Raw genomic sequence first — 17,322 nt, 5'->3', positions numbered from 1 at the left:
GAACAGGAACATGGAGTTTGATCAAATGATATACTGGCGCTTGTTGGTTTTGCTTGCTTGTTTTGCTGTGCATATATGCCTGTAGATCAACCAAAAATGAATGTTTGCCTTGCTTTAGCCAAGTCAGCAGGCTCAGACACCACGTGTTTGACCAATTTGAGCTCAGACAAATCCTTTGCAACCTTTTTAGTCAGTGGGGCTGTGCCATCCAAGGAGTAGCCAATACCCAATCATGACAAATATTGGTGTGAGGCTGCCAACGAGATCAATCCCATAACCAGCTGGCATCATTGGGACCCTGATCTTCTTATAGCACCTTCTGAACCTCAAGAATAGGAATTCTTGGTTCATTGGTGATGGAATTTTGTGCTGAGTTTCAGTACCAGGGAGATCCACAGTTAAATGTTACTCCCCATCATCCTGAGGACAAGATACTCAAGTTTGTGGTGCAATTGTACTACCCCAGTGCCCCCTAAGGGTGAAACTGCTGACAAGTAGATGACCTAGACGAGTCCCCATGACAATGAGCAACAGAATATTGGCTCATTTGTGGAGATAGAGCCTGGCAGGACTTTCCCTCAAAAATCAAAGGTAGCCCATGTAGCATCAGACAACTCACTGTGATAGCACCTATCGTTAAAAAAGCCATCAAGAAAAAACACAGAGAAAAAAGGTTTGCCATTCATCATAAAAAAAACCTGTAATAGCAATTTCAGACCCTAGGGCCCTGCAAAATGAGGTACATCAACTTTATTTCTACATCAACTTGCCTTGGGCGAGGCATTGAAACCATTATACCGATTGGGGTGTTGGCTGAAGAAAGAAGACAGTGCTACTTCCATTGCAGTTAGTGACATGATTACTGATGTTAGTGCTGTCAGACATGCAACCTTACAGAACAAAGCAGGAATTGATTTTCTTTCACAGGCACATGGGCTTGGTTGTGAGGAATTTGAAGGATTGTGTTGCATGAACCTGTCTGATCACTCTGAGTCTATCCACAAAAGCCTACAAAAGCTGAAAGATTTGACAGCTCCAATTAAAGAAGATGGTGGGTCATGGTTAGATGATTTGTTCCAAGGATGGAGCTTTGCACCTTGGCTAAGGGAACCTTGGCTAAGATTTTGGTAGTGATAGTAATAGTAATGCCTTGCATAATTTGGTGTGTGTGACAAATGATGGACGAAACTATCAAAGAAGTTTTTATCACACAAGAGAGAGAGGTAGGAAATAGATTCACAGAGAGTTCTTGAAATCTCACACAGATGGTGGATGATAGTATAGACGTGGAGGAAGGTTTTGAATTAAAACTTTGGAACAGGCAAGACTTTTTTTGGACAACGACTTGTAATTGCTATCAGACATGACTTATGCCCTTTTGAACTGACTGGACTTCCACAGCATTAAAATTGCTGTGTTGTAATACAGCAAGGCTTAATGCGAGCAAAAAGGATGCTTTAAGCAAGAAGTAAGCAGGTATACTATAGTAAAGCTATGAAATGCAAGGTAGTTAATAAACAACACGGTTACAAAGGTTTCTTTTTAGTTGTACCGAGAGGGGTGTCAGGGTCCGTCCTTAGTGGACAGATGACCTAATGGTTCGTAGGAATGATCTCAGAATGCAAAAACCAACACGGTACAAGGGGGTTTGCAGTGATAATCAAAACAAATGTAGTTTTATTGAAATAACTACAGCAAAAATGCGATAGAGGGATTAAGGGAGAGAAAAAGAGAGAGAAAGAGAGAGAGAGAGAGAGAGAGGGGATATAGCTACCAATGCAGAGACGAAGTCCTTTGGTGCAGTCCAGCCGAGGGTCCATCTGCTACGCTGGGGAGATCTCAAAGGCTCTAGCTAACTCAGAGGTTTTTATTACTGAAAATTGTGAGGGGGGGGGAAACAGATACAATAGGGAACAGATGTATTGAAATAACTACAGGTAGTCCATGTTCTCAGCAGTAAATGAGCTTGATAGATGTAACAGGTAGTCTATGTTCTTAGCAGTAAGCGAGAGCCATTGTATTCTTGGTCCGGTGGTCACAATCTGCAGGCAAACATCTCACTTCGGTCAGCTTGCCTCCCCACACACCTCCCCCGGGCTGGGGGTTTCAGTCCCAGTCCTTGGAATGAGCAGAGGGGCCTTTCAGGAGTTTCATGTCTCAGTCTTTAGTGGAGAAGTTTCTTACATCTTAGTCTGTCTGTCACGGTGGTTGTAAAACAGGCGAGGGTCTTCTGTGGGAGACCACCTGAAACTCAGGAGAAGTCCAGCCAGGCCGAGAGGTGAGGCAGCTTCCAGAGCTGCTATTGTTGCAAACGGGGCATGGTGCCCTCTTCTTAGCATACAGCAAACACACCTGTGAAAACAATAGCTCAAAACTGAGCTTTCAGGTCTCAGGGCCTGTGGCATGTGACTTTTCTCCTTCAGAGCCAGATATAGACCGGGGGGGGGGGGGTGTCTTCTCTTCAGTGGTCTCCCAAGGACGATCGTGAGGCAGATGAGGGAAAATTAGGACAGACTCTCACAAGGGGCAATTGTGGGAATCCTTCAAATCAGAGGGCTTTGGGAAAGCTGCAAAAGGCAGGCCTCAGAGACAGCAGAACTGCAATTAGAGCTAAGCAGCAGCCATAAGATTTGTCAGCAGAAAACTTATCTAAGAAGTAGAAAAGTAAGGACAAAAAGAACAATGGTCTGTGTATTAATACTTGGCTAGAATGACTCCCTAAGCTTCAAAAAAATATCTCTAGCAAGATATTAGGAACTTCTAAGCTTAATAATGGAGCTCGGTGCATTGTGTTTTAAGGTTTACAAGCAGGTATTGTATTCAAAATAAGCAAGCAGTGTTTTAACCAAAGGTACGTGTGCTTATAGTGGTTGGGTAGAACTACTGTCAATATGCTTCTGCTTTGTGTGATTGGTCAAAAAACTTTTCAAGTAAGTTGTACCATTAAGTTCATTGCCCACTGCCAGAGGTGTGAGCTGTTGGCATCTTCCCATTGTCATAACCATGGAATGAGACTGATGCTGGAAAACAAACAGCTCGAGGTGTGTTCCTCAGCAGCCCTGCCATGTTCGTGATTTGTACAGAGACCCCCTGCCGGCAATAGTATGTAGGTGTTAAATTACATATATGATAAATTAATATGTATTATTTCATTCATTTTGATATCTTTTCATTCCATATAGATTTATATCTTTTCATATAGATTTGTTTTCTTCCTCCAGCTTGGGAGTGTGATGATTTACAACAGTTCAAAACCTTCTGCCCACACAGCAGTCAGCCTCTGGGTGTGTGCATGCACACCCACCCACTGTGCTTGCTCTTCTCAGCATCTCGGGGCTGCTGTTTGCACAGATTTGGGATAAATTTAACTCCACAGAGCCACGAGTGGGGTGTCTAGCTTGTCATGAACACTCATGTGGCAACGAACAACACAGAGCTCTCAAATCACATTATCACATGTCGTTTCATTCCTGCTGGGTACTGAGGAACTCTTAAAAGACACAGAAAAGGGGTGGAAAACATTGGAATCATGCTACTGCTGGTATCCTCCTGGAGGAAAATATGTTGGGTTTCTTCAGGTGGTAGCTTTCCAAAACCTAGGAAAACAGCTCAGTTGTGGTAGCCCAATTGTGACTGGCTTTCTTGACTTGGCAAAGGCTGGGGTGTTAACAATGGACTCTGTCCTTGGTCCAAATCACCTGCCCTTAGCTGCAGACAAAAGCACCACCAGCTACAGCAGGAGCTGCATCAGTCAATTTTCTCAAAAAGCTGTGTTAAATTTGGGAGAGGAAAACATGTCAGACACTGTGGATTAATGACAAGACTCTGAGGAACAGTTCCAAAGCAAAGGGCAGCAGCTTCTCTCTGGGCCACTCCTTGTGCTCCAAGGCAGCCGGGCTGCCCTGGCTGCCCAGGACCCTGCGCCCCGCGGGCTCTGCAGAGCTGCACAGCGGGGAGGCAGCTTCGGGCACCTCAGCCCCTGGGCAGGAGGGGCTGCTTGCTCTGCAGGGCTGCCTGGGGGCAAAAGCAGGGTGCTGGCCTTCTGCTCTGGGCCCCAGCCTGGCCTTGCAGGCCTAATCCTGTTCCCTGTTTCAAATGTGCTAAAGACAGACTTGTTTGTTTCCCACTTTGCATAGGTGTGATTTGCACCACAAAATACTGAAGGGCTAAGGCCTGAACAACAGACCCTGACTGAAGCCTCAACAACAGGACCTGAGCCAAAGCTGCCCTCTAGGTGACCTTTCCAACCCAATATTCTATGTATCTGCTCCTTAACCAAGTGTTATTATCAAAAGGATTGTTGCATCCATTTACTGGTGAAACACGTCTTCACCTTTCTGCATGAGGAAAATGGACAAGGCCACACCTGGCCTTCGTTCCTCCTTGAGCCCTGGGCAGGCTCAGGGAGAAAACCAAGAGGAGAATGACACCAGCTGTGCCCCAGCAGAAGCTCTGGCACATTGCTCGTCCAGCACGATCAGAGCCGGGCTACTCTCACAGCACACTCGGGAGCCTCGTGGCCACCAAAGGTGGAGGCACCGCAGGATTTCCCGGTTCCCGGCCGTGGCTCTGCAGGGCTTGGCTGGGACAGCTTCCCCCAGCTGATGTGCAGCTCTGGATTGAAGGGGAAAGCATTGGGGTACCTGGTGATGGATCTTCCTGAATCACCAGAGGCACCCTTTTGTAATAATGCTGAGGTGCATTGCTTAGCTTATCCTTTCCTGACTCTTTCTTGCATTAGTGCATTACAGTAAATTACACTGTTCCTTCAGCTGGTGTCTGTGTCTGCATCTCTGACCCTCTCTACCATCAAAACAAACACACAGCCAGTTTAGCATGAGACCTGCCTCTCTGCCAGCCCATCTCTTGGCAAACACCCCTGGTGGCCATCTCCACAAATGAAATTCCCACTTTGCAACTTCCTTTTCTGCAGGCAGGTGAGAAAAGGAGCCACTCCCAATTCTAGACACCTCTGGAAACCAGCTGCTTTCAGCAGTCACAACCCTGAAGTATCAATCTCCTTCCTTAGCCTGCCACAGGGAGCTCCCACCAAGAGTTCTTTTGTCCAAGGATACCCACAGAAGAGCTGGAGAAGGGAGCAGTTTGAAACACAACTGTTTCAGAGTTTAAACCTGCCTTTATAAAATGAGCACACACCAACCTGTCCCAAAGTGAAAGCAGGCAGGAAAGAGAAGCTCCTCTCCCACAACAGCAAACTCTGTGCTTCCTTCTGTTCCAGCTGGAGAGTAGAGGCCATGGGCTGCACCTCACTTTGGGAAGGAGCCCTGGGAATTGGCCTGATCTGGGAGGGCAGCAAAAGGAATTCCCCAAAAAGTAGGAAAAGATTCTCTGGAAGCATTAGATTATGACAGTATTTCTGGAGGAAAGGAAAAAAAAAAAAAAGAACAGGGAACTTCAAAAAGTTCCCAGACTGAAATTTGTTTGCCAATACACCAACCCCAAAGTCTCTGTAGTGTGTCAGGAAGCTCAGGAATGTAGAGAGCATTTTGAGCAGACACTGGATCGAAGCAAGGTGCACAACCCTGCATAGGTTGCCTTAGACCAGAAGCATGCTTCCCTTGGGCAAACAATATAAAGAAGTTTGCCAAGATGTACCCCAGGAAAAGAGATGTGAAGCAAGATGTTCTAGGGATGTGAAGAGAAGATATGGGGCAGAATGTTCTGCTGACACTTTTGCCAATCTATGTACCTGACCAAAGATATGTTGGCTCTTTGTCCTATACATAACACTTTGTAACCACTTATAAGTATTGTCCCATTGCTGAACCCTGCATTAGCATATAAATGTACCCTGAGATTTGCAATAAACTGAGTATCGATCATTACCTCCATGAAGATTGATCTCTGCTTGCGGAGGGCTCCTTTCTCTATTACCCCTCTCCTTTTCCCCGTCTCTCTCCCATACACCTTGTTTCTCTATCTGGCGTCCATATACTTTCTTTCTTTACAGGAATGAACTTGCAAGGCTTGGATAAACACCACTGGTGTCCGTCCCCCAGAGCACGAGCAGCTCCCCAACAAGACTTCAAGACTAAGGGACAAAGCTTCCCCCTTCAGCTCTCCACAGCAGCTCTAGGGAGTCTCTCCCCACTGCCAGATCTCCTTTGTCAGTCTACAGTGACAAGAGTTGGCTGCAGGAGGCATTTGCATTGGAGCTCTCCCCAAATGGGGGGAAAAAATAGAAGAGGTGGTTCCTGTGGAAATACAAAGGCAACGCTACTTGGGAAGACACCAGTGTGAGTTTGCTACAGCTCTAGGCCAAAAATCCCTTGAAGAAAGCAACATCCATCCATGCATGGGGCAGCACTTTGGCTTTGATATCAATGCTAACAAAATTGCTTCCCATTCCTGCTGCTGTAGCTGACTCTGAATCATGAGAAATGTGCAAACTCTGCCAAAGACAGGCAGACATAGTGAAATAAAACCAGCTAGTCTGTGGAAAAGGAGACCAAATGAATGTTTTCTAATCACCCCTTTTCATGCTTTTCCCAGCCAAAACAGAGCAATGTCCTTCCTCTCTGTCACCGATGGTGACCCAGGCACGGGATGCAGAGTGGGGATAACCTGCTGTGCTGTGCCGTGCCGTGCCGTGCTGTGCAGAGCCGAGCCGAGCCGAGCCCGGCCAGCCCCGGAGCCGCCCCGCCCGCGCTGTGCCCGCAGCCCCGGCTCTGCCGCGCGCGTCCCCGCGGGCCCGAGCGCAGTGCTCCCCTCGGGCCGCGCGCCGCCGGCGCAGCCGCGGCCGTTGCGCTGCGGTCGTTGTGGCCACAGTCGGTGACCGATGCCATGGCGGAGCTGCCGCTGCCCGCCGGGCTCAGCGCCCGCACCTTCCCCGCCAAGCTCTGGTGCCTGGTGAACAGCCCCCGCGTCCGCTCCGTGCGCTGGGACAGCCGCGCCCAGGGGCTGCTCATCGACCGCTCCCTCTTGGAGCGGAAGCTGCTCAGCTCGGGCCGCGCCCACAGGGGCCGTGGCCATGGGCCGGCCCCGGTCCCGCACACCTTCAGGGCCACGCAGTTCCGCAGCTTCGTGCGGCAGCTCTACCGCTACGGCTTCCACAAGGTGCCGGGCTGGCTCGGCTCGGCTGCGCCGGGTGATGCCGGGGCCTGGCTCCACTACAGCAACCCCTGCTTTCGCCGCGACCGCCCCGACCTCCTGCTCCGCATCAAGCGCCGGAGCGCGGCCAACAGGCAGCGGCCGGCGGCGGGCCGGGATGGCCGCAGGCGCCCGCCCCGCGGCTCCCAGCAGCTCCCCGGGGCGCGGCCGCTGCCGGTCGGGCGGCACGGGCGCGGTCGCTTCACGCCGCTGCCCAGGGAGCGGCCGCCGCTGCCGGCCGGGCGCCCGCCCAGCGGCTTCCTCCTGCTGCACAGGGAGCGGACGCTGCCGGACGGGCGGGAGCTGCGCAGCCCCCGGCCCGGCCGCCTCCAGCAGCACCCCGGGGAGCGGCCGCTGCTCGCCCGGCGCCCGCCCTGCGGCTTCCACCTGCTGCACAGGGAGCGGCCGCTGCCGGCCCGGCGGGAGGGGCCGAGCCGCTTCCAGGAGCTCTACGGGGAGCGGCCGCCGCCCGCCGAGCGGGCGGTGCTCGGCATCCCGCCCTGCCACTTGCTCGGGCTCCACGGGGAGCCGCCGCTGCCGCTCGGGCGGGAGGGGCCCCGCAGCCGCTCGCAGGAGCTGTGCGGGGAGCAGCTGCCTCCGGCCGAGCGGGAGGGGCTCGCCATCCAGCCCTGCAGCTTCCAGCAGCTCCACAGGGAGCAGCAGCCCCCAGCTGACGACGCACGAGGTAGGAAAAGAGTTGTAGCCTTGTTTTTCCAAAAGGTCCTGAAAAGTGACCGTTTGAAGTATTTTGCCGCAAGGCTCTGCCATTCTCGGCCAGAAGTTGTCAAGCCTACTAGGAAGGGGCACCTAGGAGGCCAAAAGATTCTCTGCTTGGTTTTGCTGTGTGCTTCCCGTGATGTTTGGTCGACTGCAGCACTAGAGCTCTGTGTCCCACAGCCACGTTGTGGAGCCTGACCAATGTGTTTGTATTCTTGCAGCCACCCCGGGGACTTCAGGGCCCAGCACTCCACCCGGCAGTGCAGCCTGTGCAGCATGGACGGCCTCCAGCTCAGCACAGAACGCACCTGGGGAGGAGGAATGGCCACCAGCAGATCTAGGCCTTGCTGTAGAGAAAATGATTCGGGAGATCAGGAGGTCCCTGTCTGAAAGATCTCCCTCTGTGCAGGTAATTCCATTGGATGGGGATAAAAGGGCTGGACTGAGAGCTTTTGAACGTTGTTACACGGTTGAGAAGCAAAGGCTTCTTTAATTGAAATTACTTCATTATTATTTAGCTATTGAATTATTCTTGGTATTGAATTCTTCTTGGATTTCTAAAAGAGGGGATGAAAAAGAAATGAAGAAGAGGTTTTACTTGCTGGGAAAGAGGAGAAGAGTGTTGGGAGAAGTGGCACTGAAGGCCAAGTGTCCTGTGCAGGGAGGGGCATACCAGAGGTGCCTCTGTTGCAGCTGCAGTAGATGTGGGCTGTGCCTCTTTTGGGTGGGAAGGCCAAGGCAAAGCAAGGGCTGGGCTGCAGCTGCTGCTTCCTGGAGCCTTCTACTACTGCCCCATGTGTGTCCTCCAGGCATCACCTTGGCCCCCTGAATCCTGAGTTTAAAAGGCTTGTCATGTGAGCTGTGTGGGCAATGTTCCCTCCTCTGTGCTCCATGTCCTTTAGGAGTGGAGAAGGACAGTTACTGTATCCCTGATATGATTCCAGCAAAATAGTGAGTGATCTTTGGGTTCCTTTCTTTCTGTTTTTCTGTTCAGGGCAATGTTGGTGTTGCCCCTGATTCTTCAGGAGGGGAGCCTGTGAACAGAGCTGCAGCAGAGGAAGCTTCATCTGGCACCGAGAGCTGCAGGAACAGTTCCCAGGAGCCCGAGGAGCCTGGTAAGGACAGAGCCCACACTGTTTTAGAGAGCTGTGAGATGGCTGCTCTGAGCAGGGTTGGTACTTCCTGGTGCCTTGAGTTCAAATCCTGCGCTGGCACAACCTGCCTGAGCCCTGCCCTCCACGCTTCTCCAGAGGCTCTGACATGGAGTCCTCTGCTGGGGCAGAGAGCAGGGAATAAACCTGACCTTGTGTGAGTTGTGTCACCAAGCCGTGTGTCCCAATTTTGTGCTGAAGTTGGTGGATAAATTTGCTGCAGGGTGCCAGGGAAGGCAAGGCTGAGCGACACTTGAAGGAGCAGGGGAAAAAAAGGAGCAAAAATTCAGGGTAGAAGTCCAAATCACTGACTAAATGTAGTACCAGTCTGCTGGTTTTGGTCCTGGCCCACAAGAAAAACAAGGAGCACAACATCAGAGGCCAACCAATTGAAAAATCACGGTAACTCCAGTATCAGAAGGAAAAGCTTGAATGACCCCTGATTAGGGAGGCCTAAGAGGAGAGAAGGAGCACTGTGGATCCATTCCTTAGCCCAGCTGGTGCAGCCTGCAGGCCTCGTAGGGAGCTCTGTCCCTCCCAGCCCTTGCTGCCAGAGCTGATGGTCGAGTTGGAGCAGCTGCTGCTCACTGCAGAGGGCAGTTTGTAGATGGCAGGTAATGGAGCTGGTTCAGGACTCAGCTCCCAGCACCTTCAGCTTCAGCCATTTCAGTGAGGACTGAGGTCTCTCTGTCAGCTCAGAGAAAGAATAAGGCTGGGCTTCCTTGTGGCAGCTGGGACTGTCTGTGTTTCAAGCTCTCCTGGGTGCCCTTTGCACTGTGGGGGCTGGGAGTTTATCGAGATAATTCAATGCTTTGAAGCACACTTTTGAACCCTTGGAATGGTCCCTGTTCTTTTAAGGGCACATTGCTTCAAAGTGCCAAGTGAGAGTCTGCATTTCAGGTCATCTTTGACAGCCCCTGGTAGAAGGACAATTACTGCCCAAGGGAAAGGTGCACAAGGGCCAATATTGACTGAGCGTTCCCTTTGCTTCCCAGATGCCATCTGACCAACATCTCCAGGAGGGCTGGAAGAGACAGGGGAGAGCCTGTGACCATCAGGCAGGTAGAACTCCTCTGCTTGTAGATATGTTTATAGATTTCTATGGTTATTTATTAGTGGTTATAGTTCCATTTATAGATGATAGTGTTCTATTTATATAGACATATATTGATAGATCTGTGTAGTTAAATGTGGATATGTATATAGGTATAGATATGATATAATTATATTTTATAATATATTTACGTTTGTAGATTTTCAGAGTTAGATTTTTCTATGTGTAGAGTATTTATATATATATATGAAGTTACATTTATGAATGTGTATAGTTATATAGTAAGAGGAATGTTTAGATGGAGAGATTGATGGAAGGATTGCTGTTTGTGTAGGCCTAGGCTGCATGTGTACCTCTTTCCCCCCTCAGCTGCCTTTTTTACCTCTTGCTTTTCCCTCGGTGCCCCCTGTGCCCCCTGTCCCTGTGCTGGGTCCGAGCTGGCGGCCGGGCTGGGCAGAGCAGCACTTCCAGCCCCGGCTGTCCCTGGAGCAGTGGGAGCTGCCGATGGCCCCAGGCACCGTCCCTGAGGAGCTGCTGAAGGACGGTGAGACTGAGGGGGCTGAGGGGGCCGTGGCGCTGAAGGGACGGTGACCCTGAGCTGCTGCTGGGGCTGAGGGCTGTGGGGCAGCCGAGGGCCTTGGTGGCACTGAGGTGACAGGGAAGTGGCACAGGCTGGCAGGGTGGTGGGTCTCAGGGGACGGGATGGCTCAGAAGGGACTGAGGGGCGTGAGAGGACTGTGAGGGGCTGAAGAAACTGAAGGCGGCTGGGGCTTCACTGAGAGCATGGCGGGGCTGAGGGGATGGAGGGGGCCAGCAGGGAGCACAGAGGGCTCCGGGACTGCAGCTCTGCCAGGCCTTGGAAGCAATTCCAGAGCCTCCACTTTTGCCACAGCTGCCATGAAGACCTTGAGGACAGCTGGAGACTGACGGGAGCCAGCAGGGAGGAGCTGAAGGCCAGCAGCGAGAGAAGTGAACGGGGACCTGCTGCTGCCAGCCTGCAGAGAGCCCGGCTGAGGCCACAGGCCCGGGGAGGCAGGTGGGGCTGAGGCTGCCGTGGGCTGTGGCCGTGGGCACTGCCCGGCGGGCCAGGAGTGGGCCCTGCCCGTGCTGGGGCTTCTCAGCGCAGCTGCCCCGGCTGGCACAGGGGCTGTCCTTGGGCAAGGCAGCTGTGCTGGCAGGGCCCTATACTTAGGCTGATTTATCTGCCTAGGGTTAGGGTTAGGGTTCAGCCTAGGGCTTGGATTTCTTTAACCAGGAAGCCCTGAGTTCCAGGCTTACTTCATCTGCCAAAGGCATCCCAAAGGGAGTGCAGAAGTGCCACAACATGGCTGCTTTCACGGCTTTTCCCTTAGGAAGAACCCTAATACCCGGCTGATTTACGTTCCTAGGGTTACTGTTAGGCTTAGGCCTAGGACTTTTAAAACCAGGAAGCCCTGGGCTCCAGGCACACTGCAGCTGCGAAAGGCATCCCAAGGGGAGCGCAAAAGTGACGCAACTTGGCTGCCACCACTGATATTTCCATGAGACCAATCCGAACCATAGGCTGATTTTCCTTCCTAGGGTTAAGGTTTGAGTTATGCCTAGGGTAAGGGCTCTATTAACCAGAAAGCCCTGAGTTCCAAGAACACAGCAGCTGCGAAGAACTAGCCAAGAAGAGCGCAAAAGTACCACAACATGCCTGCCTCCACAGCTTTTTCCTTGTGGACATGCCTAATTCCTGGCTGATTTGCCTTTCTCGTCTTAGGGTTGGGGTTCGGCCTAGGGCTAGGATTTTTAAAATCAGGAAGCCCTGAGTTCCAGGCACACTGGAGCTGTGAAAGGCATCCAAAAGGGAGTGCAAAAGTGCCACAACATGGCTGCTTTCACGGCTTTTTCCTTGGCAAGAAGCCTAACACCAGGCTGATTTACCTTCCCAGGGTTACTGTTAGGCTTAGGCCTAGGGCTAGGATTTTTAAAACTAGGAAGCCCTGGGCTCCAGGCACACTGCAGCTGTTCAAGGCATCCCAAGGGGAGTACAAAAGTGCAACAACATGGCAGCTCTCACAGCTTTTTCCTTGGCACCATCCCTATACCTAGGCTGATTTATCTGCCTAGGGTTAGGGTTAGGCTTCAGCCTAGGGCTTGGATTTCTTTAACCAGGAAGCCCTGAGTTCCAGGCTTACTTCATCTGCCAAAGGCATCCCAAAGGCAGCGAAGAAGTGCCACTACATGGCTGCTTTCACGGCTTTTTCCTTGGCAAGAAGCCTAACACCAGGCTGATTTACCTTCCCAGGGTTACTGTTAGGCTTAGGCCTAGGATTTTTAAAACTAGGAAGCCCTTAGCTCCAGGCACAGTGCAGCTGCGAAAGGCATCCCAAGGGGAGCGCAAAAGTGACGCAACTTGGCTGCCACCACTGATATTTCCATGAGACCATCCCGAACCATAGGTTGATTTTCCTTCCTAGGGTTAAGGTTTGAGTTACGCCTAGGGTAAGGGTCTATTAACCAGAAAGCCCTGAGTTCCAAGAACACAGCAGCTGCGAAGGATTAGCCAAGAAGAGCGCAATAGTACCACAACATGCCTGCCTCCACAGCTTTTTCCTTGGGGACATGCCTAATTCCTGGCTGATTTGCCTTTCTCGTCTTAGGGTTGGGGTTCGGCCTAGGGCTAGGATTTTTAAAATCAGGAAGCCCTGAGTTTCAGGCACAGTGGAGCTGTGAAAGGCATCCAAAAGGGAGTGCAAAAGTGCCACAACATGGCTGCTTTCAAGGCTTTTTCCTTGGCAAGAAGCCTAACACCAGGCTGATTTACCTTCCCAGGGTTACTGTTAGGCTTAGGCCTAGGGCTAGGATTTTTAAAACTAGGAAGCCCTGGGCTCCAGGAACACTGCAGCTGTTCAAGGCATCCCAAGGGGAGTACAAAAGTCCAACAACATGGCAGGTTTCACAGCTTTTTCCTTGGCACCATCCCTATACCTAGGCTGATTTATCTGCCTAGGGTTAGGGTTAGGGTTCAGCCTAGGGCTTGGATTTTTTTTACCAGGAAGCCCTGAGTTCCAGGCTTACTTCATCTGCCAAAGGCATCCCAAAGGCAGTGCAGAAGTGCCACAACATGGCTGCTTTCACGGCTTTTCCCTTAGGAAGAACCCTAATACCCGGCTGATTTACCTTCCTAGGGTTACTGTTAGGCTTAGGCCTAGGACTTTTAAAACCAGGAAGCCCTGGGCTCCAGGCACACTGCAGCTGCGAACGGCATCCCAAAGGGAGCGCAAAAGTGACGCAACTTGGCTGCCACCACTGATATTTCCATGAGACCAATCCGAAACATAAGCTGATTTTCCTTCCTAGGGTTAAGGTTTGAGTTACGCCTAGGGTAAGGGCTCTATTAACCAGAAAGCCCTGAGTTCCAAGAACACAGCAGCTGCGAAGAACTAGCCAAGAAGAGCGCAAAAGTAGCACAACATGCCTGCCTCCACAGCTTTTTCGTTGGGGACATGCCTAAATCCTGGCTGATTTGCCTTTCTCGTCTTAGGGTTGGGGTTCGGCCTAGGGCTAGGATTTTTAAAATCAGGAAGCCCTGAGTTTCAGGCACACTGGAGCTGTGAAAGGCATCCAAAAGGGAGTGCAAAAGTGCCACAACATGGCTGCTTTCACGGCTTTTTCCTTGGCAAGAAGCCTAACACCAGGCTGATTTACCTTCCCAGGGTTACTGTTAGGCTTAGGCCTAGGGCTAGGATTTTTGAAACTAGGAAGCCCTGGGCTCCAGGCACACTGCAGCTGTGCAAGGCATCCCAAGGGGAGTACAAAAGTGCAACAACATGGCAGCTTTCACAGCTTTTTCCTTGGCACCATCCCTATACCTAGGCTGATTTATCTGCCTAGGGTTAGGGTTAGCGTTCAGCCTAGGGCTTGGATTTCTTTAACCAGGAAGCCCTGAGTTCCAGGCTTACTTCATCTGCCAAAGGCATCCCAAAGGCAGTGCAGAAGTGCCACAACATGGCTGCTTTCACGGCTTTTTCCTTGGCAAGAAGCCTAACACCAGGCTGATTTACCTTCCCAGGGTTACTGTTAGGCTTAGGCCTAAAGCTAGGATTTTTAAAACTAGGAAGCCCTGGGCTCCAGGCACACTGCAGCTGTTCAAGGCATCCCAAGGGGAGTACAAAAGTGCAACAACATGGCAGTTTTCACAGCTTTTTCCTTGGCACCATCCCTATACCTAGGCTGATTTATCTGCCTAGGGTTAGGGTTAGGGTTCAGCCTAGGGCTTGGATTTCTTTAACCAGGAAGCCCTGAGTTCCAGGCTTACTTCATCTGCCAAAGGCATCCCAAAGGGAGTGCAGAAGTGCCACAACATTGCTGCTTTCACGGCTTTTCCCTTAGGAAGAACCCTAATACCCGGCTGATTTACCTTCCTAGGGTTACTGTTAGGCTTAGGCCTAGGACTTTTAAAACCAGGAAGCCCTGGGCTCCAGGCACACTGCAGCTGCGAAAGGCATCCCAAGGAGAGCGCAAAAGTCACGCAACTTGGCTGCCACCACTGATATTTCCATGAGACCATCCCGAATCATAGGCTGATTTTCCTTCATAGGGTTAAGGTTTGAGTTACGCCTAGGGTAAGGGTTCTATTAACCAGAAAGCCCTGAGTTCCAAGAACACAGCAGCTGTGAAGGACTACCCAAGAAGAGCGCAAAAGTACCACAACATGCCTGCCTCCACAGCTTTTTCCTTGGGGACATGCCTAATTCCTGGCTGATTTGCCTTTCTCGTCTTAGGGTTGGGGTTCGGCCTAGGGCTAGGATTTTTAAAATCAGGAAGCCCTGAGTTCCAGGCACACTGCAGCTGTGAAAGGCATCCAAAAGGGAGTCCAAAAGTGCCACAACATGGCTGCTTTCACGGCTTTTTCCTTGGCAAGAAGCCTAACACCAGGCTGATTTACCTTCCCAGGGTTACTGTTAGGCTTAGGCCTAGGGCTAGGATTTTTAAAACTAGGAAGCCCTGGGCTCCAGGAACACTGCAGCTGTTCAAGGCATCCCAAGGGGATTACAAAAGTGCAACAACATGGCAGCTTTCACAGATATTTCCTTGGCACCATCCCTATACTTAGGCTGATTTATCTGCCTAGGGTTAGGGTTAGGGTTGACCCTAGGGCTTGGATTTTAAACCAGGAAGCCCTGAGTTCCAGGCTTACTTCATCTGCCAAAGGCATCCCAAAGGGAGTGCAGAAGTGCCACAACATGGCTGCTTTCACGGCTTTTTCCTTGGCAAGAAGCCTAACACCAGGCTGATTTACCTTCCCAGGGTTACTGTTAGGCTTAGGCCTAGGGCTAGGATTTTTAAAACTAGGAAGCCCTTAGCTCCAGGCACACTGCAGCTGTTCAAGGCATCCCAAGGGGAGTACAAAAGTGCAACAACATGGCAGCTTTCACAGCTTTTTCCTTGGCACCATCCCTATACCTAGGCTGATTTATCTGCCTAGGGTTATGGTTAGGGTTCAGCCTAGGGCTTGGATTTCTTTAACCAGGAAGCCCTGAGTTCCAGGCTTACTTCATCTGCCAAAGGCATCCCAAAGTGAGCGCAGAAGTGCCACAACATGGCTGCTTTTACGGCTTTTTCCTTGGCAAGAACCCTAACACCAGGCTGATTTACCTTCCCAGGGTTACTGTTAGGCTTAGGCCTAGGGCTAGGATTTTTAAAACTAGGAAGCCCTGGGCTCCAGGAACACTGCAGCTTTTCAAGGCATCCCAAGCGAAGTACAAAAGTCCAACAACATGGCAGATTTCACAGCTTTTTCCTTGGCACCATCCCTATACCTAGGCTGATTTATCTGCCTAGGGTTAGGGTTAGGCTTCAGCCTAGGGCTTGGATTTTTTTTACCAGGAAGCCCTGAGTTCCAGGCTTACTTCATCTGCCAAAGGCATCCCAAAGGCAGTGCAGAAGTGCCACAACATGGCTGCTTTCACGGCTTTTCCCTTAGGAAGAACCCTAATACCCGGCTGATTTACCTTCCTAGGGTTACTGTTAGGCTTAGGCCTAGGACTTTTAAAACCAGGAAGCCCTGGGCTCCAGGCACACTGCAGCTGCGAAAGGCATCCCAAAGGGAGCGCAAAAGTGACGCAACTTGGCTGCCACCACTGATATTTCCATGAGACCAATCCGAAACATAAGCTGATTTTCCTTCCTAGGGTTAAGGTTTGAGTTACGCCTAGGGTAAGGGCTCTATTAACCAGAAAGCCCTGAGTTCCAAGAACACAGCAGCTGCGAAGAACAAGCCAAGAAGAGCGCAAAAGTACCACAACATGCCTGCCTCCACAGCTTTTTCGTTGGGGACATGCCTAAATCCTGGCTGATTTGCCTTTCTCGTCTTAGGGTTGGGGTTCGGCCTAGGGCTAGGATTTTTAAAATCAGGAAGCCCTGAGTTCCAGGCACACTGGAGCTGTGAAAGGCATCCAAAAGGGAGTGCAAAAGTGCCACAACATGGCTGCTTTCACGGCTTTTTCCTTGGCAAGAAGCCTAACACCAGGCTGATTTACCTTCCCAGGGTTACTGTTAGGCTTAGGCCTAGGGCTAGGATTTTTGAAACTAGGAAGCCCTGGGCTCCAGGCACACTGCAGCTGTGCAAGGCATCCCAAGGGGAGTACAAAAGTCCAACAACATGGCAGCTTTCACAGCTTTTTCCTTGGCACCATCCCTATACCTAGGCTGATTTATCTGCCTAGGGTTAGGGTTAGCGTTCAGCCTAGGGCTTGGATTTCTTTAACCAGGAAGCCCTGAGTTCCAGGCTTACTTCATCTGCCAAAGGCATCCCAAAGGCAGTGCAGAAGTGCCACAACATGGCTGCTTTCACGGCTTTTTCCTTGGCAAGAAGCCTAACACCAGGCTGATTTACCTTCCCAGGGTTACTGTTAGGCTTAGGCCTAAAGCTAGGATTTTTAAAACTAGGAAGCCCTGGGCTCCAGGCACACTGCAGCTGTTCAAGGCATCCCAAGGGGAGTACAAAAGTGCAACAACATGGCAGTTTTCACAGCTTTTTCCTTGGCACCATCCCTATACCTAGGCTGATTTATCTGCCTAGGGTTAGGGTTAATGTTCAGCCTAGGGCTTGGATTTCTTTAACCAGGAAGCCCTGAGTTCCAGGCTTACTTCATCTGCCAAAGGCATCCCAAAGGGAGTGCAGAAGTGCCACAACATTGCTGCTTTCACGGCTTTTCCCTTAGGAAGAACCCTAATACCCGGCTGATTTACCTTCCTAGGGTTACTGTTAGGCTTAGGCCTAGGACTTTTAAAACCAGGAAGCCCTGGGCTCCAGGCACA

This window comes from Ammospiza caudacuta, chromosome 13, assembly GCF_027887145.1.
Source record: "Ammospiza caudacuta isolate bAmmCau1 chromosome 13, bAmmCau1.pri, whole genome shotgun sequence".
Taxonomy (NCBI): Eukaryota; Metazoa; Chordata; class Aves; order Passeriformes; family Passerellidae; genus Ammospiza; species Ammospiza caudacuta.
The sequence above is the reverse complement of the archived record's forward strand: the minus strand, read 5'-3'. Positions refer to the sequence as shown.